Source organism: Wyeomyia smithii, chromosome 3 (genome assembly GCF_029784165.1).
Source record: "Wyeomyia smithii strain HCP4-BCI-WySm-NY-G18 chromosome 3, ASM2978416v1, whole genome shotgun sequence".
NCBI classification, from domain to species: Eukaryota; Metazoa; Arthropoda; class Insecta; order Diptera; family Culicidae; genus Wyeomyia; species Wyeomyia smithii.
This window is the reverse complement of record NC_073696.1, coordinates 74,437,060-74,462,122: the sequence shown is the minus strand read 5'-3', so window position 1 is coordinate 74,462,122 and position 25,063 is coordinate 74,437,060. Positions and strand designations below refer to the sequence as shown.

General features: G+C 40.9%; 1 protein-coding gene across 5 annotated transcripts in view; it reads left to right on the top strand.

Moving 5' to 3' along the window:
• The window catches only part of LOC129730604 (uncharacterized), a 583,914-nt gene that overhangs the window by 107,066 nt on the left and 451,785 nt on the right, over positions 1-25,063 (top strand). For all 5 annotated transcript variants that reach the window (XM_055690063.1, XM_055690062.1, XM_055690061.1 and 2 more), the window contains one exon: positions 19,006-20,406. The gene's annotated coding sequence lies outside the window, so the exon portion shown is untranslated. The remainder of the gene's footprint in view (positions 1-19,005; positions 20,407-25,063) is intronic.

The window sequence follows — 25,063 nt, the reverse complement described above, 5'->3', positions numbered from 1 at the left end:
CGATGGCATCCAAGCCAAATGAGCCATCGAAGTTTTTAAAGTTAAAGAAGAACATTGCGGGTATACACAAATCAATTTCCTTTCTTAAAAATTGCCTAAAGCACCATGTGACCCCTACTAGTCATAGGGTAAAGGTGAAGAGTCCTTTTTCTCCCACCATCGTAAAACGCATGGAAAGAGAATATTTGAAAAGTAGTATCAAGTTTCTTTATAGTAAACTTAGCTCTATAACGTTGGAATGTTATTCACTTCATTTCACTAGCTAAAGATTTTCCTTTCGCATTTCAACATTTTTTGACAAAAGTAAAAGTAGCGGAAAAATGTGAGGGTGAACGAAAACGTAAATTAGGGATAAAAAAGTTAAATCAATTACTTCGACAGGGTAACAAAGGTAAAAAAGCGGCAAAAGTACACCTTATTGACGGCTTTGTGGTCAATAAGTCTTCGTACGATTTTTCACAACAACAACAGAATCTTCTAAATATGGATCTCAATTACTCAGTTCCCGCGAAACCGAACATTGAACAATCGATCATTGACATTGAAACAGGTATCGATGGTTGCAAACTTTCTTCAACACAAGCTAGTGAGGTACGTCAATTTTTTTCAAATGTTGCCGAAACGATTCCACGCCATGAAAGTTCACTTGATACAAAGGTCATTAAAGAGTTGCGCGACAAACAAGTTTTCTACTTAAAAGCAGACAAGGGTAATAAAACTGTCATCAAAACTGACTATGATGAACATATAACCAAAAAAAATTATAACGGTCCATATTTTAAACTACGAACTAACCCACTTGCTGAGATAGTAAAACGAGTTGAGAACACAATGAAAGACTGCAAACCCACTTTGGGCGATACATTACAACATCTTCGAGTTTCAAATCCAGTTCTTTCGAGAATAAAAGGCCTACCAAAAATCCATAAACCAGGAAACGAAATTATTTCAGCTGTAGGGGCTCCAACAGAAAAAATAGCAAAGTGGTTAGTAAAAGAGTTTCAAGCTATGCCCAGTAAATTCCCAAGTCTATCGGTTATGAGTACGGAAGCTTTCGTTGAAAATTTGAAATCTTCGGGTAACATTGAAGCGGATGAGATAATGGTCTCGTTTGACGTGACGGCTTTGTTTCCGAGTGTTCCAGTGAATGAAACCTTGAATCTTCTTGAGGATTGGTTAATTCCTCATGAAAGAAAATTATTTCACTTTTCGAGGTAAATTTTACAAACAAACAAAAGGAGCTCCAATGGGAAATCCTCTTTCTCCCTTCTTGTGTGAGCTATTTATGGCAAACATAGAAAACAAATTAGAAACCAATAACCTTTTACCAATCCGGTGGTGGAGATATGTGGATGATATTTTTTGTATTTTGAAAGAGACGGAACTTGAAGCGTTTTTTACATCTCTTAATAATATTCACAGAGATATAAAATGTACAATTGAAAAGGAACCAAACAATAGTCTTCCCTTTCTGGACGTTGTTGTTGTTAGAAAGTCTAAGGACTTAGAAATTGAGATTTTTAGGAAGCCCACGAACACAAAACGGGTAATACCCACCACTTCTAGTTATTCCTTCCAGCAAAAAATGGCATCCTTCCACCACATGATACATCGGATGGAAACCCTACCCCTCAGTAAAATAGCCAGGAAAAAGGAATTGGAATACATTTTCGAAGTTGTAAAGGTAAATGGTTATAATGAGAGCACCATTCAAGCCATTATAAACAAAAAGAAGCGAATTCAATTTAGAGAATCTTTTACAACACTCACCCCAATTACAGAAGACCTGAAAAGAATAGCTGCGGAATATGATGGGACCTTAACACGTCAACTTCACTCAAAATTCAAAAGATTTGGCATGGATATTGTCTACACTAGTAGGAATACCCAACTCCAAACAATATTGGGCTGCACTAAGGATTCAATTGATGGATTAAATAAAGCAGGGGTTTATAAAGTTGCTTGTTGCCAGGTTTATATTGAGCAAACCAAAAGAAACCTGGGAATCCGTTTTAAAGAGCATATGGCAGAAGTCACCAAAGCATGCAAAGTTTCCAAAAATGATCCACCACACCTTTTCAAATCAAAAGTGGCTGAACATGTATTTAATGAGGGACATCCACTAACTTCGGAAAACATTCACCTGCTTCGCCCCGGTAATAATTTATGGAAATTGGACGTATCTGAAAGTTTAGAAATCTACAAACAACATCCATCCACACTGCTCAATAAAGACGTAGGTAATCATTTTTCATGTCTTTTCAAAATACTAACCAAAAAACCCTAGATCCAGTACAGGACAAAAACAACCACAACATATGACTACCTAACTTCAATTTAGGAATTTTCCGTCTACCTACACGTATATAAAAAGGGGTTACTAAGTTATGCTCTACAACAGTCCATATTATATATATATTATAATAAGCACTGATGATGGTTGCATGTAGCAGCCGAAATACGTATCTGCGGACGGTATTCGATTAGAGGGTATTCGATTTTTTGTAGTAGAATTAAATGGAAAAATAACCTATTCACAATATTCAATTCCATTCTACTAAGAAGCTCAAAAAGAGATTTATTTTACAGAATATCAATTTTAGAATTCAATCAATCGCATCTTGGTAAGTTCTAAGCCACCATAACAACAAACGTTGATATTGAATCTAGAGCTAAATCAGGTACTCAGCTCGTATTAAGTAAATACGTCTATATCCTACGAAATTTAAGTTGACGTAGACGAAATGTCGAAAGATTTTTCGAAGGCGAAGTATATGTCTAGAGATGTTCCGTATTTAAAATAAATATTTACACCCGGTCTACATTTTTTCAACTACACAACATTACAACAAACAAGCAATTCGAAGGATTGCATTTCGTCACGTCTGACACAGGAAAAAAAAATCCACAGATGTGTCACACCTAAACAAATAATTCGATCTTGGAGTAGGAAAGATATAAAAACTCCCAGCGTGCGTAATTATAATTCACAATACATCTTCCGTTGAAACTGACAAGAAGATTTAAGCTCCAGAATGAAGTTCTCACTACTTTTCACCATCGTAGCCTTGCTGCTGGCTGTTGTTGGAACCACCGTTGCAACTAAAGCACCCAAGGCATCTGCTAAGGCCCATGCTCATGCTGGTGCAAAAGCTCACCATGCCAAACACGCTCACACCACTGCTGCACCCTAAGGAGTAACCGTGAACCGTGAATTGTTTGTCTCGATATGGTGTTGGCTGATAATAAATGATTTAAATTTTTAAAATATGATTGTTTTTGTCTTCATCCTAGAAAGATAAATATGAACACATTCCACCCAGTTCTGTTTGAAGAAATTTGCCTTTTCTGCATGTGTATGTTTTCACTATAACAAGAAAAACATTTAAACCACAAAAGTGCAAGGTGATTCACGAAATAAATAGAAATTCGGACCACCGCCAATGTAAAAATGAAACAGATTAAAAAAGGTATATAGAAGACTGTCCACCCATACTTTTTAGTTATATTCAGGGGGAGACTTACAAATCGAAATCGTTATTTTTTGATAGTGCAAAATAGATTCACCTGAACAAGTTGTATAACGGCAAAGCTGTTGAAGGCACCATCCATGCCCTAAAGCTTCTAATTCTAGGGTAGTGTTTCCATTCACTTCGGCTACGACAAAAAAATTAATACGTTGCTGTTAGTAATTTTATTGCTCCACTGCACACTCTTGCTTCATACAAATACTATCGCGGATTAGTCAACCAACGTCGGCTCCGGCGGTTGATCATGTTCCGTTGTTTGTAGATTAATAGCGAGTGTGGTGCAGATGGAAATAGAATCATGGGTTATCGATTTTCGGTGTCGACTTCGATTGCTTGCCTAATCAAGCAAAGGGCTGCTAGTTGGTACACTACCACAAGTCATGACGCCCGTCTAAGGCTTTGGTTATAGTGATCGAAAATAGCGACGCGAGGCGACTCACCTTGCTGGCTTCAATGAATAACTCTACTTACGGCTCTGCATTAACCTACGGCAAGGCGAATCGCCTCGCGCCGCTATTCGCGTGCACTATAACCAGAGCCTAATGCCTAAATTTTGCGCGCGACCGTTCTTCGGATGGCACGCATTGCTTGCAGCAATAAACACGCACAAGGTCAGCTCTTGATAGTAGAATTTATAGTAGGGTAGAGCGGGGCTAGTTGGTTATGGGGTAAGTTGGTCAATGAGAATATCTTCGAATCTACGTATAAAAAAAACGTGTTATATGGGTGGTACGTAGTAGATAACCAGATACACTAAATGACAAAATGAAGTACCGTTTTAATTAGGACGTATGTACAATACAGGTTGGTGCCAAATTGGCCATCAATTCTATTCGGTTTTTAAGTTGAAACTTTTTGTCTAAACAAAGCTAGCCAAATTGAAATGAACATGGCTCAACGTATTACGAAAGTCATTTTTGTTAGTTTGTGCTCTTGTTAGTAAAACCATTTATTTGGAACTATAAACTATTTCGTAAAAGTTATCTCCATGTTATCGTCGTTTTGGTGAATATATTCTTGCCCACTATAAATGCTGAGCCATTGAACTAAAATAAGTATAACGTACACTAAAGCATCGACAAATGCCTTCTACCTGATGAAAATTTCGGCGAAAGTAAGCTTTCAACAAAAAAAAAACTAATTTAGCTATAGTTTTGTGCTTGTGATTGCAGATGCGAATCTAGAATTTGGCTCTTGTTCTCAATTTAACCCGTATTGTCTTTGATTTATTTCCCAACGAAACTTTTAGAGAGATTTCAACATATACTGTTCGTCAGGTATGAAAGATTAACACGATTTTTTTCATGCAATTATGAGTTACTCTTCTCATGGTTTGGGATTTCGGAAAGCTTCAACCTCCGTTGACCTTCAACCTCGCGTTCCAACCTCCGCTGAAACGGTGCAGGTTGCCGCAAATGCAGTGAGAAAGAAAAACTGAATTGTCCTTTCGAAATATAAATGATCAATTTACCCCACACCCTGACCAACTTACCCCAGCTGAGGGGCTAGTTGGCCAATTTGACATCCCCTCAAAAAGCATTGAATATCCGCAAAATCATAAACTATTATGTACAGTTTATATTTTTTCTTGATGCTATAGACTTAACACAATATATCTATGAAATGAGTTTTTGCCATAATATTTCCAACAAAAAGTTACAGAACAATTTGACCAAAAATGACCAACTAGCCCCGCTCTACCCTACGATTCAAGTCGAAGGAAAAACAAGTTCGGCAAAGAAGCATACCAATACATGATCGAAATTCCATCGTGGTGTTGATTGTTTCATTTTTTTCTTCTTTAAATAATTGTGTACAGCAGGCGTCAGCCTTAGCGAAGGAAGTAATTAATCAAAATTTGATTGATTTATCAATAAATTGCTCATGGCAAACCGAGCAAACGCATAAATTATCAACAGGTCATTATTTAAACTCGAAATGCAGAAACATGCAATCCATTATCTAATCGATTATTCTGATAATGCTCACAAATTGGTTCTTGCTGGTGGTACTATTATTGATATTGGATTAATAAAACATCTCACACTATACTCTAACCTGAATAGAAATTGCACCTTGCTCAATACATAATGTCATCTTCCGTCGAACTCTCTCCTCAACCAAGCAGTTTCGTTCGGAAACCGGTTTTTCACTCAAAGGAAATAGCAAAACCCATAAAAAGCAGTCTTGTGTATCGGAGGTATTTTTTTTTTTGTTTGCCTTCTCTCAAAGTAGTTCAAAACCAAACTTATCTCGAATCAGCGGTAAGCTCTCGAGGGTATAAACTGCTTCAAAAGTTCGCCGCTGCCTGGGCTGGCAGTCGAACAAAGTTTCTGCGGAAAAAGCGCTTTCCAAAGCTGGAACAGACTGATGAACCTATTCTTGTGGCAGGAAAAAAACCCGGCATAGCTACATAATGCAACAGACGAAAAAAAATCCGTCTCGTGTGGGAAAACCTTTCTCGAAAGTATACTGAATCAGAGAACAGCCTATTTTGAGCATCCACCTAGCATTATAAGCTTGTCGATTGAAAGTTTCTTACAATATTTCTTTTTAAGTTTTCGTCAATATTTTTCTTAATTTTACTACAATGAACTTAGAATTCATGTAACATGTAAAAATTATTCTACACTACAGTACCGAAACGATTCATTCTGCCCGAGATTTCCATGGTGTTCCTCAAATTTTCGCCAATAAGAGTGGTAACAAAACCCGAAGCTACAGGAAGCTTTTCACTTGAAACCGATAAATCCCAAGCTCTGCCTATAGTTATAGTTCACAAATTGCGCATTCCGAACAAGTTAGAATACCACACCAGAATAGATAACGTGACGATGTGAGTAATCTGTTCGAGTTTCTGTTCGGTTTGCAGCTAGCCTGCACACACGTCCGGGATACTTATGATATGATAAATTATTTATCCGGTGAAACTGCGATAATGCCTAACATGACGTGCAAAGAGGGCAACGGGTTTTTTTCCAAGCTGCCAATTATAAGCTCGTGACAGTTGCGCTGAATTACTCATACTATATTTATGAGCTTTCTTCATACAATATGGTTAGAGTTTATCATATTCACCTGATAAAGTTGAAGCACGCTGTCTAAAAGCTGCTGTTGAGACTGGTGTAGCTGAACTAGTCTTTGAACTTACTCATTATGAAGCCAGGAGGATGAAAAGAATCATTAGCAACCGTATTAAAAGATCACAAGTTTGTGAAATAAGCGCAATATTTAATTCCAGTTACTTGATGGATACGTAACAAGTAGTTTGTCCCATTTCAAGCGCTATTCACGTTTATTTCATATAATCAGACTCTGTCTTTGGCTTCGTTTTTATGTCTGATGCCGTATTGAATCTTTCTTTTCATCTGATACACGGCTAATGGTTTCTGCTGGAGTATTTGAATACTTTTCGACTTATAGTAGAATAACTGTGGTGGTGGTAAATGTTAATGTTCAAGCTTTGAAAAAACACGAGCTTTGGAAACTATAGTAACAGTAGTACTTGTGCTAATCGGACTGACTCTGGATGTTGAAATTGTGTTCTAACATGGATGTAGTTAATACGATTCGCAGGTTAAAATTTTATTTAATTCAAAACATAGGTATTATCTAGAGTTTGAGTTGAAGTTTGAAATTAGTTTGGTATCTGAACATTCTCAAAAGGAATTGACGAGAATCGGACACCGCCAAATCATCATAACCGATCTCAACAGTTCCGCTTTGGAGCTCACGGAGGCTCCCTGTGACGAGCGCAATTAAATTTGTAAGGAGAATAACGACAAAGGCGGTTGAGGAGAAGCTAAAACAGATGGAGCAGGAGCTGGACTAGAAATCCAAATTAAAAAAAGAAGGATATGGAGTTTAGCCGAGCCATCGAGATTAAGCGAATACTGATCGGAAAGTAGTTACGCGAAAAAGAAGAAAACAAGCATATGGAGATGCAAAAGGCCATTCCGCAAGTGTGACAGGAGCACCGGATGGAAAAGCAGTGAAAGTCATTTGCTGACAAAATGAAAACTACGGATATAACGATCGAGCGGTTGAAGAAATCTACCCCGAAGAGTATCATCCAAGCCGGTAACGGAGTTTCTGAAAACCAAAGGTGGAAAAACTGATCAAAGAAAATTTAGATAGACTCGGGAAAACGCACGAAGTCGCAGATAAGATTTCAATGATGGGACCAACAATGCAGCGTAGGGTGGTTTCGAGAATCAAATGAAGTTTCGCGAAAAGTCAGGATACGAGTATATAATAAAAGTAAACAGTAAAGTAAAAAGTCGAATGAACGAGTCAATACAAGCAGGGGCGGGTGCGAGACGGACCGACTAAGACGCAGCTGGCAGCGCGAAATATAGTAAGCAAACAGTGAACAACCTTTTCGGGAAAGCCGGAAGAATGTCCTTTGTTCTTCGGTAATGTATCAAGCGTTCAACGACAGTGAGTACTCGGATATCGAAAACTTCGTTCGGCTACAAGACTGCCTGGAGATGGTTCGAGGACAGCTATACTTCTACCTAGTTGTATAGCCATCTGGAACAGCTTCTTCAGAGCCATCCGGAGAAAGTTCAAGTTGAAACTCCCGAGGGCCGTACCACATTCAATCCTTTCGCTAGTCGCTAGTCGAGCAATTGTACAAGTACTTGAAAGCGGTAGAACTAAAACAACGATTATTAAAACCGTCTCTCATTCAAGAGCTGGTTGAAAAGCTACCGGACAACGACAAGCGTGAAAGGGTGAGCTTCAGGTAAGGAGTGAAAAATTAAATATCCGAACATTTACTAATTTCTTTTTCGAGATAGTTGCGAAAGTCTGCGTAGCGAACGTCAGCATAAAATAGCAAACCGTAAAAAACAGCCTATACTGAAAGCCAAAGAAGAAGAGAGCAGTGTACAATCACAGCAACGCTGACAGTCAAGTCAATAGCGTAGATAAAAGAAATCTATACCCGTGCATGGTGAGTCAGTGTACAGATCACCGGTTACGGTTTTGCCAGGACTTCAGAAACTCGTCCTATGCTGACCGAATGAAAATTGTCGTCCATTGGAAGCTATGTTTTGTTCCACTTAGCATTTGGCCGCTTCCTTCTATTTACTGCAGCGTCTCTAGTGGTCGTACCGAGAAACTAATGAAAGCGTTTTGATCTGGAAGATTTGTTTACTTAGTGGTAACAAATTTGTCAGGATTGGTACACGCCAAGATGGAATACGAGAGATGAGAAAAAATTGTGTACACCTACGTTGAAAACCCAACATGGTCGGAAGGAATGATTGCCATGGCTCTCAAACTACCTAAATTGACTACCGTGCAAACCAAACGTAGAAGTGGAACATTGGACTGAAACTACGAGCGACGGTCACCAGGGCACTCCTGAATAATCCTGAGGTTTCCTCCCGTGATTTGGTGAAAAGGTTCGATGCAGCGCATAGTATAGTTCGCTAAATGAAAAATCTGTTTGCTAAATGCTAAATTCAAGTTGAACTGCAGAAAACCACATAACCAACTTCTTCATTTATTGGAAGATGTAATTGGTATGATTCCGGTTAGTCTTTACCGTGAGAAAAGTCCAACACTGTGCTAGCCCTCCTGGACAAAGGATCGGCGATGATCCAAGTAGGGAATAACTCGGCAAAGCGCTTGGACGTCGCTGAATTTCTGCAGAATCTGACGATCAAGTGAGTCGTGGATATTGCAAGAGTGGTGAAAGATTCCAAACGGATAAATCTGTGGGTATCAGCTGTTGAAGAGATGAAGAAATGCTTTTAAAGACAGTCCGCAAAATTGTTGATGATTTCACAAAAAATCTACCAATTGCTTCAATGAACAATATACGACTCGGGGTAGTTTTCTGAGATGCGTAAAATTGCATTACAAAAAATGGACAAAAATTGCCGATTTTTCATGAGCTTACTTTCACACGCACTGACGAAACTACCCAGCATCAATCATAGTAACTCATGAGCCAACAGACAACCGCGTCGAAAACGGATATTGTGTGGCACTTTGTGGACACCGGTTACGGCCGTTCCGGCATTTACAACGTCTTGGCACTTTTGGACAACAATCAGAGCATCGAAAGAAAGCCCAGCTCCAGACGGCTGACGACCCTGAGCGACAAGAAACTCGAAAGGATGCTAAGGAGGAAGACCGAGCGAAAAGTGACTATATCGCTGCGTGTGCTTAGCCGGGAAGTCGGTGTAAATAACTAAACAGTGAAAAAATATTTGGCGAATATGGACATACATGTCAAGAAGCGTCACTCCCATTTACTGGTCTCGGAGCTGCAGGAAATGACGCAGGGGCTGCGGCTGAATAAACTGATCAAGTCGATTTGATGGTGATGGATGGCAACGACTGGCAGGGGACTTCGTGTTCACTTCCCACACCAAGGAAGTAATCTCCGAGGTGAATTTCATTTCACATACCAAGTTCCTCAAGTAGGTGCTGCTGTGGCTGACAATCAGCGAGAAGGGGATGTCATGCCATTTTTCCTTCGCTTCGGACAGGCTGTGAACGGGGAAATCTCTAGTACGGAGTGCCTGCCGGAAGTTGCGTTTTCCATCAAGAAATTACAAAAGGGCGAAATTATGGGGTTCTGGCCGGATCTGATGTCGACCCGCCAATCGAATCGATCATTGGAGGAAATGGAGCGGTTGAATATCGGCGAACCCGCCCAACGTTTTCTAGCTGCGTCATATCCAGAAGTTCTGGGCAAACCTGAAGCGTAGGATCTACTCCAACAATTTGGCCGTGAAAACATAAATAAAATCATCCATAAAAAAACGAAGAAAGAACTGAAAAACATGCCTACGCACATGTTTTCGTCCACAATGGCGAATGTTTCGGTTAACTGCCGGAAGGCCACCCACAAGGGCGTAGAATTATTTTGCCAGTAAACCTATATAATTACCTTCAATGGGAAATTTAAAGGCTCAATTATCTCTCTCAGTTATTTTCATCACCACCCGAAAAAAGTGAATTTTTAAATACAAACGTTATGCAACAACCTTTACAAGCTGCTGAAAATTTACTACGCGCTGGAGAGTGCCAAGGACAAAAGATCCCGCAAGATTTTCGAGAAGACTACGAAACAAATCATCACTTCGAAACTTGCCCGCTATGAAAGACGGATGATCCAGAGCTCCCACAATCCCGCGTTTCAGGCAAACGTTTGTAGCAGATCGACGAGTACGATGTGAACGACTTTGCTTATCTGGCAACTCCCGATGGAAGATTCCAACAGTTGCTCTTGCGGAAAGATCCCAAAGAGTCTCTACGCGTGTTCATTATGGATGTTACTACCTTTGGTACAACTAGGCTAAAGAACCAAAGCAAAGCAAAACCTTGGTGCTACATTTCGTTTCGGAGCTCGACCTTCTGTTTCCTATACATAGACTTTGCAGCCAACTGTTAAGTGTACAGGGCAATTGCGGGGCTAGGGCGCTACGAATCCTATTGACACTAACAGTCTCTACCGAGCAGAGACTCGAACTTACGACGACTGGCTCGTTGGACCAGCATCGTACCTAGAGACCATCTAGGAGATCACATCAAGAATCACAACGCTTAAAATAATGCAGGAATTTTAAAGCATCGTTACGCGGCGATTTTAAAGCATCATTATGTCGATGATTACTTCGACAGCTTCGATATCATTGAGGAGGCTATCAAACGTGCGAATGAAATTAAGTTTATACATCAGAAGGAAGGCTTCAAGATCAGGAACTTGGTTTATAAGTGATCAGTTCTCACTCAACCCAGCTAGCTCTTTATGGGATTATCTCAAGTGTCGGCAACCGACTTAAGGGGGACTCATGCAGCCTGGCGACTTGCCGTTAGCGAAGCGGAACGTCTCAGAGACGTTAAGGGAAGGGTAACTGGCTCTTTATATGAAAAAATTGGGAATTCATGCTTTATACTATTTATTAACAATCATCGATGTAGCGCTAAACGAATAAGAGAATGACGGCCTCGGTAGTCGCCCTATGACGAACGTCGTTCCTCAGCACTGGGATGGATCACACTCCGGTTCAACCACCGACTCTGGCTGAACTTGTCACAACTTCTGCCAGTTTTTAGCACCTTTCCATCTACTTCAACTTTCTTCGACTGGTCTTGATGGCTATCTTCAGACTCTCCATTCTCGATCTGTCACCTTCCCGATACAGTCCAGTCCTCTCTCTCTCTCTCTCTCTCTCTCTCTCTCTCTCTCTCTCTCTCTCTCTCTCTCTCTCTCTCTCGCTTGTCCTCTCTCTCACTCTCCTATCTCCATACCGGATACCAAATTTTCGTGCAGTTGCACAAGTGGTATAAACTTCTCCCTGGATCGTTTTAAGGGGTGGGTTATTTTAGTGCGGACTTTTTGCCGTCTTTTATCGTTGCGGTCTTTCCGTTACAAATGTATAGATAAATCTGGGGCTATTACCGTTTAAGGAGCAAGGCTGTCCTTTCCCTGGGCTATGTTCTACGGAGGCTTTAATGCCTTCGTGCTTAGCCCCAACACCTGGTCTGGATGTTCCGGGGTGGACACGGAAGGTCTCTTTTAAGGGCCCAGGGTTGCATTTTAGACAGTGCCCCCGTCACTTCCTCAAACGGTAACGTTCACATCTAATATTTTTCCGCAATTTTTCGAAGCCTAATTATCGGTTGGAATTGGTTTACGGGTTAGTACACTTACACTATGTCAAACAAAAATACAGAATGATTCAGCAAACAAAAATACTAATAACAATTAACAGAAAAGAGCCAGAAAAACAACAAAAAACTACTTTACTTAACCTACCTTACATACTAAAATTTAACCTCTATCATTTAATTTTACAAAAACCCACATTCGTTACCGTTTCATTTTAATCAAATGTCCGGTAACAGGTTCCAATTTCGTAAATCCAAAGCTTCAGTGAGCAATAACTAGTGCCTGCTGACCACATCACTGAAGTTCAACTGACATCATCTAGGACCCTAAACTAGATGAGTAATCTTGATGCAGAACCGCCAAAAACATCTACCGTGTCTCATTGGAGAAATGCGGTTCTCTCTCTCCATTCCACGGGAGGATTATCGTATTTATAGAAGTTGGGAACAACCGTATATGTTGCTAACTCGGAGACGTCTCATCGTCGAGATCCACATCTTTTCGTATGCCGGCGAAAACGCGTACGTTTGTGTAACATATTGGCGAATAGTCATCAATGAGGATGTTCGATTCGCTTTGGCCATGTTTCGAACAGAAGTGGCACCATTGAAACGCAAGTCTATTCCGCGGTTAGTGTTAATTGTGGTCATTCTTGGGGCGCAAATGAACTAAACGATGACTGAAATGCATGCACTGAAAATCGACCGATGCATACTGAGGACAGATTCATGCAATTCCTTGAGCTCACACAGGCGACGGGTTGGCATTAGATCATTCTGGTCCCAGTCCAGTACAAGCAGCATCCCCTAGTACGAGACGAGTTCCGGCAAGTGCAGATCATTCTGTGGAAGCTCGCTTAATACGAAGCCTTCCCGGATGAGATAAACACCCTCACCAAAAACCTGAACCAACGACCGGGTGAAATTTCACCATCGCAACGGTGTGAAAAAAACAGTTAGCTTTACAGACTGACACCGTTTTTGGACGAAGATGGCATGCTGCGTTTTGAAAGAAGAATCGAGAGGGCGAAGAGCATGCCTTACGATAGCAGCTTCCCGATCACCTTGCCGCGAAAGCATCTGACTATGGGAAAGATGATCCAGTCGTATTTCGAGAAATACGGTCATGCCAACCGGGAAACAATGATGAACGAACTTCTAGAACGATTTTGGATCTCAAACGTTCGTACTGCGATCCGACAAACAACCAGGGCCGGCGTCACACTATTTTCCCGAGTGGGTAGTAAGGAATAGGGAAGGTTCATGGGTGGCCTTCCGGCAGTTAACCAAAATAATCGCCATGGCGGACGAAAACATGCATATAGGCATGTTTTTGAGTTCTTTCTATGGTTTACTTATCAATTCTCGCGCAAAACTGTTGGAGTAGATCTTACGCTCCAGTTTAGATGCCCAGAAATTCTCGATGAAGCCAGCTAGGGGACGCTCCATCTCTTCTAATGATTGCTTCGAGGAGTGGCCCTACGCAGATCCAGCCAATACACCGCGTTTTCGCCCTCATGGTATTTTTTGATAAACGACGCAAGTTCCGGCAGACACTTCTTACTATAAATTTCCCCGTTCATGGCTAGTCCGGAGCGAAAGAAGAGCGGCTTTGACATCCCCTTCTCATTGATTGTCAGCCACAGCTGCAACTTCTTGGGGAACTTGGTGTGTCAAATGAACTTCACCTCGGAGCTTACTTCCTTCGTGTAGAAAGTAAAATACGAAGTGCCCTACCAGTAGTTGCCATTCATGTTCGCCAGATAACATTAACAGTTTGGCCGGTGGCACGAACCTCCCGATCACGTCATCGGTCGTTTAGAACTGGATTTTCTTGTCCAATAGTGCCAAGATATTGTAGATGTCGAAATGGGCGTATTCGGCGTCTACAAACTGTTGTACGATATCCGTTTTTGACGCGGCGGGGTACCGTTCTTTGAACGCGCACACTTCTGAATGAAGTAACTCACTGTTTTCGCCATCACGGTTAGAGTTCGAGTTACTTTTTTTCTGCTGACTTATGGGTTACTATGATTGATGCTTCATTTGTTTGTTGTGTATCGTTAATGCGTGTAAAAGTAAACCCATGAGAAATCGACAATTGTTGCGCATTTTTTCAATGCAAATGTTAAGGCTCAACAGTTTTGTTTCCTCGAAAAAAGTCTTCATCCAAAATTGGAACTTAAGTGGACTTCTGGTAAGGCTTCCATTACATCAGTGGAAGTCTCACTTGAACTCTTGTTTTTGAAATCGAAATCTTTTCTTGACAGCAAATCGCTTAGAAATGAATGAAATCTGTAGCTTTATAAACTCTCACTCGTATCAATTAAAAAGCGGTTGCTCGCACATGATGTGCGAACATAGAAATCATTTTATTTTTTTTTTTTGGGTTTGTCCGATAATTCCGTGTGGGTAAGTACCCACAAGGATATTTTTCCAGTGGGTTCTACTACCCATACTATCACATCAACCGCCGGCCCTGCAAACAACGGCAAAATGTTTACAGCTCGGTGGGTATCGACTACTTTGGTCCGGTAGAAGTTACAGTTGGACGCAGAAAAGAGAAGCGATGGATCGTGTGGTTCACTTGTTCGGGCGTGCGAGCAGATAACCTGTAAGTGATGCCTATCCTGACAACGCAATCCTGCCTGACGGCTACATGGAGGTTCGCTGCAAACGAGGTTCTGACAACTGGACGTGCTTCGTAGGGGCCAACAATGAGCTTAAGAAAGTCAGCAAAGACTGTGCTATACCCCAATGTTAACCACCTGGAGACAAGCAGTAAGATTCTACTGGCGTGTTGGTGGTTTACCCGCGCCACACGTTGTAGCTCCAGGACAATCTGAGAGGCAACTGCACAAACTGTTCTGGTCTTCGCACATCTTCTTAACTAAGTTGTCCGGAGTAGTGTTTAGCCCGCTCATTACCCTTATGTCGCTTCTCGCACGTGCAATACGAGGGCATACGAAGACATGCTCAGTGGACTCTGACATACCCACGCACTGGGGACATATGGTGGGTGGACCCCTGTGTAGATTCTGCCTGAAGCAACCATGGCCTGACAGAATCTTTGTCAGGTAGAAGATCACTTCACCTTGGGGCTTCCCGACCCATCCGGGTGACCCTGGAATAAGCCTGTTGTTCTGATTTACGCTTATTCACAGCCGTGACCTCCGTCTTGTGTTGCTGCTAACTTTCTGGAGTACATCCAGTCCTCGATCTTGCGTCTGCAGTGCGCGACCATCGTTCGACCTCTCCGATCGACTTGTCGTAGACTTCCAGCGTTATGTCGTCCGCAAAGCCGACGATTACAACACCTGTCAAGAACTTTAGCCTTAGCACTCCGTCGTACATCACATTCCACAACACCGGACCCAGGATGGAACCTTGTGGTAATTTCGCGGTGATTGGTGATTTTACATGTTGTATTCGCTTTCGGAAATAATTTTTCAAAAACTTATGCACTGACACCGGAACATGGATGCTCCTAAGCGCGAGCACTATGGAGTCTTAGCTGGTGCTATAGAACGCATTCATGTCAACCGTGATGATTGCTCAATAGCTAATGCCCATTCTCCTGCACAGGACTGCCAGCTTCCCCGTTTAGGTGAGAGAATATTATCCAGCGTGAACATTCCTTTCCGGAAGTCAAACTGGTTACTCGCCAGATCGTTTTGTACTTTTTGTACGTTTTGTATCTATGAGATGAGGATAATCCTCTTAAGCACCTTGTCGGCAGTGTAGAGCAATCAAATGGGTTTGTATGGCTATGGTTCCCCAGGTAGTTTCCCTGCCTTCGGCAATAGAACCATTTTCTGTTGCTTCATCCACAGTGTCCACAGTGTTCAATGCACTCTCGGCGTCGCGCATGGGCGGAATATGCGAATAGATGGAGATGGAAAAGATGGAGCCTACGTGAAGCGGAGAACATGATCAATTAGAGGCCGTTAACGAACATACTGCAGGACTCAGCTGGCGATGAATCTGTCACTCCGAACCACTTTTTCCGTGGATCGGTAACTCCGGCGGATTGGGTGGTGCAACCCGTCAACTCCGCAGAGACCGCACGAGTTACATGCAAGCGCCCTCAGAACCTGGCAAATCACAAATAAAAGAGATGACTGAAAGAATACCTTCCAATGATAAACCGACGTTCGAAGAGCAGAAACCTGAAGGTGGACGATCTGATCTTAATTGTAGGAGTCAAGATCCGGAAGGGTTAAATTCTAGGTATCTAAGAGCTGTATTCGGGATCGGGTGCACGAGTGCGGCAGACATTGGTAAGAAAGACGACCAAGGTGTACTGGTGACCCGTAGCCAGTTCAGCGGTGCTCGAAGTCAGGTTAAAGAAACTTCCGTAGAAATTATCGGATGTTACGGTCAGGGGAATGTTAACAAAACGATGCGCAACAAGTCGGTTGGCGTACCTACTGCTTCTGCCTCTGAACAGCATCTGTCAGTTCGAAGCTGGTGAGAAAAACAAATCTGCAAATCATGAAAACATTTGATCATAGCTATTTTTAGATATTGAGATATTAAATTCAATTCTAGTTGGCCTCGAGGCTCATAGATGTAGGACGTCCGCAAAATACTGATAGATGATTTTTAAAGAAAATAAACCAAGGAATTCAAAAAAAAATATAATTTTTGACTGGAAGAGTTGCCAAATAGATTATTTTTGTATTTGAAAACTAAATTTACATTTTTCGGCAAATGCAGCCATTTTTATTTTAAATTTGATAATTTCATCGTGTTCCTTGGAAAATTTTACGTAAGAAACAACTATCATTCCGAGGTAATATGAGCCAATCTCGAGATATAACATTTTTACGAAAGTAGTTGGAATTTTCGTAATTAATTTATCTACCCAAAAAATAGTGATGAGTGAATTTTGAAGAAAATAAACCAAGGAATCCAGAAAAAATATTATTTTTGACTGGAAGTGTTGCCAGATAGATTATTTTTCTATTTTAAAACTAAATTTGCATTTTTCGGCAAATGTAGCTGAGTTTATTTTAAATTTGAAGGTATTATCGTATTTCTCGGAAAATTTTACATAAGAAACACGTATCAACCCGTGGTAATATGAGCCAATCTCGAGATACAGCATTTTTACGAAAAACTAATTACGAAATTTAAAACCATTTTTGTAAAAATGCTAAATCTTGAGGCAACATTTCCGGTCCAAAATAATATTTTTTCTGGATTCCTTGGTTTATTTTCTTCAAAATTCACCTATCACTATTTTTCGGGTGTCTTACGGCTATGAACTATAAAATAAATTAATTACGAAAATTACAACTATTTTCGTAAAAATGTTATATCTCGAGATTGGCTCATATTACCTCGGGATGATAGCTGCTTCTTACGTGAAATTTTCCAAGGAACACGATGAAATTATCAAATTAAAAATAAAAATGGCTGCATTTGCCGAAAAATGTAAATTTAGTTTTCAAATACAAAAATAATCTATTTGGCACTTCCAGTCAAAAATTATATTTTTTTTGGATTCCTTGGTTTATTTCCTTTAAAAATCATCTATCAGCATTTTGCGGACGTCCTACATCTATGAATTGTAAGAAAAAGAAAAACGGAATTTTTAACAAAAATTGCCTGACTTTGTCACAAAGAGGGGGGTCCCACAGAGCGGGGGGTATTCCAATCGACACCAAAATTGGGGTTTTTTCATAGTGAACCTAGATGAATAATTTCCCCAGCTTTGAGCCAAATCCGTGATGGTCGTGTCCAAGTTTATTCGTTTCCGTGGTCACTTCGTATGGAATGACCCTTATTCTATTTGAGTTACATGACTGATGCACAGCAGAATGCTGCGCGAAGTTCTACGCCACCTATTGCATAATCTGTTGATACATTCTTACCTAGTATGTTAACAGATCCGTTCGCGGTCTTCTGTGAAGGAAACCAAATGTTTCGTCAACGTTTGTTTAGCAGAACCGTTCGCGGTCTTTCTTCAAGATCTTTTCCTGCTTTCTTTACAAATGATCTTGTTTTAGGGGGCAACGACAGACGATCGTGTCCCGGTTTACACTCTACCTGTTTTCATTACATTCAGCAGAAGGCTTACTTTCTTCCGGACTAAGCCAAAATGTATCGTATAACAAAAATTCTACGTGACGGAACATTAGGTATTTCTGCGAAGGGTGTGACGTCACAATTGTAAATTAAAAAATCATGCAATAATGTGGAAAATCAAGTAAATCGAAAAGGCAGAAAGAAAAGTGAGACCAAACAGGAAAACGGATACAGTCGAAGAACGCAAGAGGGAAAGTTTACTAATACTTATAAGTTTTGTAAATTGTAACACTGAAAAAAAATACAATCAAAGATATATAACCTACAGATTCTAAGCTCACAAAAATACAAAAGCTGCTAATAAAAATTAGTTCGATATTAAACACAGGTTAAAATCCCATGACCACCCTTGCTATTAAATATGGTTGCACAATTTTAGGACTCATTTTTCATTTTGTGGACTCAAAAAAAAACTACAATACTTACGGATGTTTACTATGCACTCCAGGAATTTCAACCGAAATATGTTGTCTCATTAAATGAATGATTTTGGACTGCCATGAACATTTTAATAATCAAGATTTTATTAAAAGGCTACTAGAAACGACAATTGCCCCAAAATCCACTGCTTTTAGCAGCTAGAATTGCATAGTTTACGTGGAATTGCTCATTGTTTGTATAGTTCCAACAATCGCAACATACGCAATAATATTTTTTGCTGCCATCACACGGATGATAAATCGCCATATATTTTAATCAATTATTTGCATTCGTAAACTCATTATTGTCATCCTCTTATTTATTACAGGCAATAACCAAAGAAGCAACGCGACAGTCGTTTCCGCATATCGGATTCACTAGCTAATTGATGACCAAAATTCTACATATAGTTGTCAAGTTGTGATACAATTGGAGTATATGGTAGCAATAAAATAACAATAACGATAGTAAAATATTATTCACACTAATAATAATTAACATAATAACAATAAAGCAAAAGGAACCTCCAACCGAGGGGCGAAAAGTTGCCCCGATATCTATCCGGTTGGATTATGTCCCCCGCTGCTATTGCAACCAAGGTTACCATCATTCCAATGGACAGGAAGTGCAGGCAAATAAACGGTGTCAACAACGATTGAATTCGACCGCTAACATTATCCGCAGCGCTGACCGCCAGGATTTTTCCGTAGGATGGGAACGAACGAGGGCGAAAAGAGTGACACCGTCATCTGATCGGCGTGCGAAGAGAATCGAAGGGATTCCAGTGTGTGCGGTAGAGGACACGAAATCGAAAAGTGGTCCCTTGGTAGCTGTTGGTGCGTATACGAGTGTGTTGTTACTGGTTATATCCGGACGGGTAACTTAATAAAATGTGTTTTAAAAGATTAAAGAAGCATTAATTTTAAGCTGCAGTGCATGGCAAGCGGTTAAGCTCAAGAAGAGTGCTGATTGTTAAACTGATTTCCGACGGGCTTTAGTGACAAAGAAATTTACTGCGCAATTGGGGATAGAAATGTGATTAGCGAATAAAAATATGTTTTTTGCTCTTATTGATGGTGAAAATGTGTTGTTTGCTGTACCGACGCAAGAGTGAGAGAATAAATTTAAATGGATGGATGCCGTGATCGGTCTTGCTAACGATTCTCGGTTTCCGGTAGCAGTGTAGGTGAATATCAGCTTTTGAAAATAGTATAATATTCTTTCAACCCCAAGAAAGTCACTGGTGAAATGAACCTTTGTAGGTTAAAGTCTAGAAAGGTGAGCCGAATTGATTGTCTGTGGAGCAAAATAAACGGAGCGCCGAAAAATAGCCGTGAAATTGAGAAGCAAACAAAATCAAGTGTCTCGTAAATCTCAGCAGTCGTGAAGAGAAAAAATAAAATCAAACACGAAAAGCTGCGGTGGTAATTTTTGATAAAACCTCCTAACTCAGCCTACCGGTGGAGACCGTAGGGGAAGAAACCAGAAACGGGGAAGTGACGTGGGAAGATTGTAATCAAACCGGTTCGGCCCCATAGGTATTTTCGAAGGTGACACAACAGGAAGGTGTATTGTAACGTGTCTCCTGATAGCAGTAGTAGCAGCAACATCAGCAGCAGCACCAGAAAAAGCAGTAGCCGGGAAAAGCGTGCATCAGGACGCAGATAAGATAGCAGTGTGGCACTGGCAACCGGTAGCAGAAGAAAAAGTGTCGTAAAGGAGAAAACAGGTGAGATCATTTATTTCACTCTCGTTGTCTGTTTCTGCGATAACGATGTCGCAGTGTGTACGCACGGTGTCTCCTAGCCACCGGCAATAGACCTGTCAGAGCTAAGCAAAGTAATACCTAGTGTTGGCGGTGTGTATCTTGAAGCTGGTCCGAGGAAAAGCTAGGGGAGAAAAAGATACTAAAGGGGAGGCAAATGGATTGCATAGGATTCGCAAGTCAATGTTTCAGCAACGTTTACGGCACTCTCTTGATGATCTAGGATAGGTTATGTGTAATTTAGGAGGCTGCTTGGAAACTATTTTGCACTTAATTTTTGCATTTTCTCAACTAATATTAGTTGCATAAATTATGAAAATGCTACTATAGTAAGAACTGCAGAATACTTTTTATTTACGGAAGAATATTTGATACTTAAAGGCCAGTAAACAATGACGACTCTTGTTCTGAGACAAATTGTAATTGAGATTGTTAGAGAATGAAAGAAAAGATAAATTGTGAGAAGTATTTACCTCTCTGCGAGAAAATATTTTATAATCAACTGATGTACTCATAAACAAAATTTAATATTTTTATATGAGCAATCATGCACCACGACCAAAATTTATTCATTTTCTACTATTACAAGAAGATATATGTCATTAGAACATTAGAACATTAATTTACTAAAACAGTCGAGGTTGATGATTCCAATGACTAAAAAGAACTATCTATTATCTGGTAAACACAACAAATTTCCCTGTGGATGACTCCATAAACCATTCCAATACATCGTAGAAATGATTTTGACTATTAAGAAATATTTGTATTCCTTTCACCGAAAACAAACCACATAAATATCGCGTGCATGTCAAAGCCTGGCTGAGCAGCAATATATCATTTTATTTGAAAGTAAAAACAGCGATGTTCCCACGTGGGCCCCATCATCTTGCTCCCGAAGCCATCGCCATATTTTCTGTTTTATCCTGTCACGTGGGTCCGACATCCGTCTTGTTAGCGACGTATTTTCCGAAAACGACATCGAGAAGCACCGTGTCGTTATTGCCATCAGTGGCTGCTGTTACATCAATATGCTTTTTCTCTGTTTCAGTTTGCTTTCCGAAAGGCTCTTACCGCGTATCCTTTCTGCCCCATCTGCCATCAAAGGCTAGTCTGCTTGTATCTTTGACACCCCCTTCAGATACACATTGCCATACACAATAATAATCATACCGACAGGAAAGCCAGCAGGCAGACACACTCTGGCCCATGCTCTGACAGGTGGTGCGTCCGTGAACAGCACAACGAGAGTACCCTTTTGCGAGATTGTTTGCGCTATAAGGCAATGAAGAGACGGTGCTGCTGAAAATTAAGCTATATTGACTTCAAACCTTTCCCCGCGTTTTCAGGTGAGCTACAGAACGGCGACAGATGAAAAAAAAATGCGAAAAATCAGATCGGGTGGGAATGTTGAGGGCGGGTGGAAATGGGTTTGTAGACAGGGTTATCGTTTGTTTCATGAGTTTATTTAGGGTCATTCGATTATTTTTATCCCTCTAGTGCCCAAATTAATTTTTAAACGGACTTCGATAAAATCACAATAAACCATTTTAAACACTTTTTAAGCATTTATTGAAGCTTTTCGGAACTTCGACTGAAGCCCGCCAAATTGCGGCATTGGGCATTAGAGGGTTAAGCTCGTATATAGAGCATGAATGGTACAACAATGAAATGATAGTTATCTCATGAGTTTGAAATTATGTATAATTTCATATCTGTTCATTTACCTTACCTTACCTTACCAATCAGACGAGAGCCGTGGTGGCTCGTGCTGTATCAAGAATTTGTCGCCATGTTGCTCGGTTTTGGGCTGTGTTTCGCCAGTTCCCCAGGCGTCTCATCACCCGCAAGTCTCCTTCGATCTGGTCGAGCCATCGTGCACGCTGCGCCCCTCTATTTCTGGTGCCGGCAGGGTTGCTGAAGAGAAGTGATTTTAAAGGGTTGCCGTCCGGCATCCTTACGACATGACCGGCCCACCGCAACCTATTGACTTTCGCCAGGTGTGCAATGGGATTCTCTCCAAGCAGCGCGTGCAGTTCGTGGTTCATGCGCCGTCGCCATTCACCGTCGTCCGTCTGTACTCCACCGTAGATAGTCCGTAGCACCTTCCGTTCAAAAACTCCAAGAGCGTTAAGGTCCTCCGCGAGAAGCGTTGTCGTCTCGATCCCGTAGAGGACTACCGGTGTTATCAGGGTTTTGTACAGCGTCAACTTCGTGCGACGTCGCACTCGATTCGATCGAAGTGTCTTCCGGAGTGAAAAGTAGGCACGATTTCCTGCCTGGATGCGTCTCTGGATCTTTTTGCTGGTGTTATTGTCGGCGGTCACCAGTGACCCCAGATACACGAGCTCATCGACCACCTCAAGCTCATCACCGTCCACAGAGACTTGAGTTGGGAGGCTGATGTTGTTCTCCTTGGAGCCTCTCGCTCGCATGTAATTTGTTTTCGACGCATTTATCCGCAATCCGATCCGTCCAGCTTCGGGTTTCAGTCGGGCGTAAGTTTCCCCCGCCGTCGCAAAGTTACGCGATATGATGTCGAAGTCATCCGCGAAGCCCAGAAGCTGAACAGACCTTGTGAAAATTGTGCCCCTCGTGTCGATGCCCGCCCTCCGGATCACACCCTCAAGGGCGATGTTAAACAGCAAACAGGAAAGTCCATCACCTTGTCTCAACCCTCTGCGCGATTCAAAGGGACTCTAGAGTATCCCCGAAACACGCACGTAGCACATCACTTGCGCCATGGTAGCTCTGATCAATCGAGTCAGTATCTGTTCATTTACATTACTCACGAAATGTGAGTTGAGTCTTTTCAAACATGTTCAGTTGAAGCGAAAATTCTTTTCAAAAGCTAGAACGTCATAAAATTTCATTTGTAACATGCATTTGCAGTCTGGAGTGAATGCAATATTTTGGTGTATGTCAAGAAAAGTAGAATAAATCAAACTAATAAAACTTTTTGCGTTGACTAGTCGAATTTGACTGAGTTGAAATATCAATATTTATCATAAGAGAAAGTAAAATTTATATTTCTTGCTACCGGAGCGCGTACGAATAATTGAGTCGGAATTTGTAAAACGGATCACTAAAAATCACGATTTGAAATTGATATTTTCCATAAACTAACTAGATTCTGAGTTATTTCAAACGGGGCTACTGTTCTCTCCTTGGTGATGTAATCATAGTTCAATAATGATTGATCGATCTGTTCTACACCATTCAGCCATATGGCATATCTTTTTTGCAGCTGCTTTTTATTCTCTTAGATTATTCCCAGTGAACTGATAATTGGGTGCAAATATAATGTATTCGAGCTTGCTATTCATCTAGCTTCAAGTAATAATAATTCCATGGCGATGAGTGTATGGATTCTAGAACATTTTGTATCTTCTCATGAGTCCTACCACATTTTCCAGCTCAAATTATAAAGATATGCATTTTGGGAAATGTACATCTAAGCAAAGTCGAAAAGGGGTTGCAGAATATCACCGCAGAAGAAAACACTCAAAAACAAAACAAAAACGAAGAGACATCCGAAAAATGACTAATAACTATTCACTTCTCACAAACCACTGCAGTTGGCAGGACTAAACAGCCAAATTATGTTTTGGACATATGAACGATACCTAACGAACATTTTGATGCATTGCACTTACGTAAATTCTCTTAAGAACATTGTTGAATTGACATATAAAAATACATTGGTGGTATCTATTTTTATCAAAATGTATCTATTTTACCGTTGGCTCAGTCGTTAACAACACAATACAACGTTCTTAAAACCACTAGAAAAGGCACAACATTTCTTGTTTTTGGACCTCCATCTCAAAAAACCACTTTAGAATACATAAATTCACTGGAAAGGGGTGAAATTTCACTAAACCTAATAACATACTTTTTACAGTTGCTTAAAAGAGCACAACACAATTACCAAATCTGTCGTAATGCAATACAACAGTTGATGCCAAAGTTCACTTCAGACTACGAAGGATGCTGAGAAGAGGTGAAGAAATACCAAAATTATGAATTTTGATTTTAGGCTTTATGACCTATGGAAACCACAGTGCAATGGCACCGTGAATATTATTCCACAGTCCATATAAATGGGCCTCACCTCATTTCTCCTACTGTTCTGCGATCCGTTGCTCCAGCTCAGTATGTTGAAACGCATCGTCTTCTCGCAACGAAGCAATGCAACGACGAAATTATGGTTACAGTCAATGTTTGGACCCCAATGAGCCCTGATTTCAGTAACATCCGTAAAGTGCCAATCGTCGATCAGTACGTGATCGATCTGAGACCAGTCTTATCCATTTGAATGCATTGTTGTGCTTCTCAATATGTGGAAGAGCGGAGTTAAAATTCACACTTTTTCTCCGGCTCAGGCTCCGCTGTGTTTGGTTTTTTTTTTGCACCGCACTTCTCTCTTCTGCTTTGTGCTGTGCTTCTGCCGTTCGTAGAAAAAACTAAATCACTTGCTACTTACACCCTCCCAGCTGGTCTCGAGGTACGATGCTGGCCTAACAAGCCAGTTGTCGTATGTTCGAGTCTCGGCTCGGGAGAGACTGTTAGTGTCAGTAGGATCGTAGCGCTAGCCCCGTAATTGTCCTGTACACTTAAC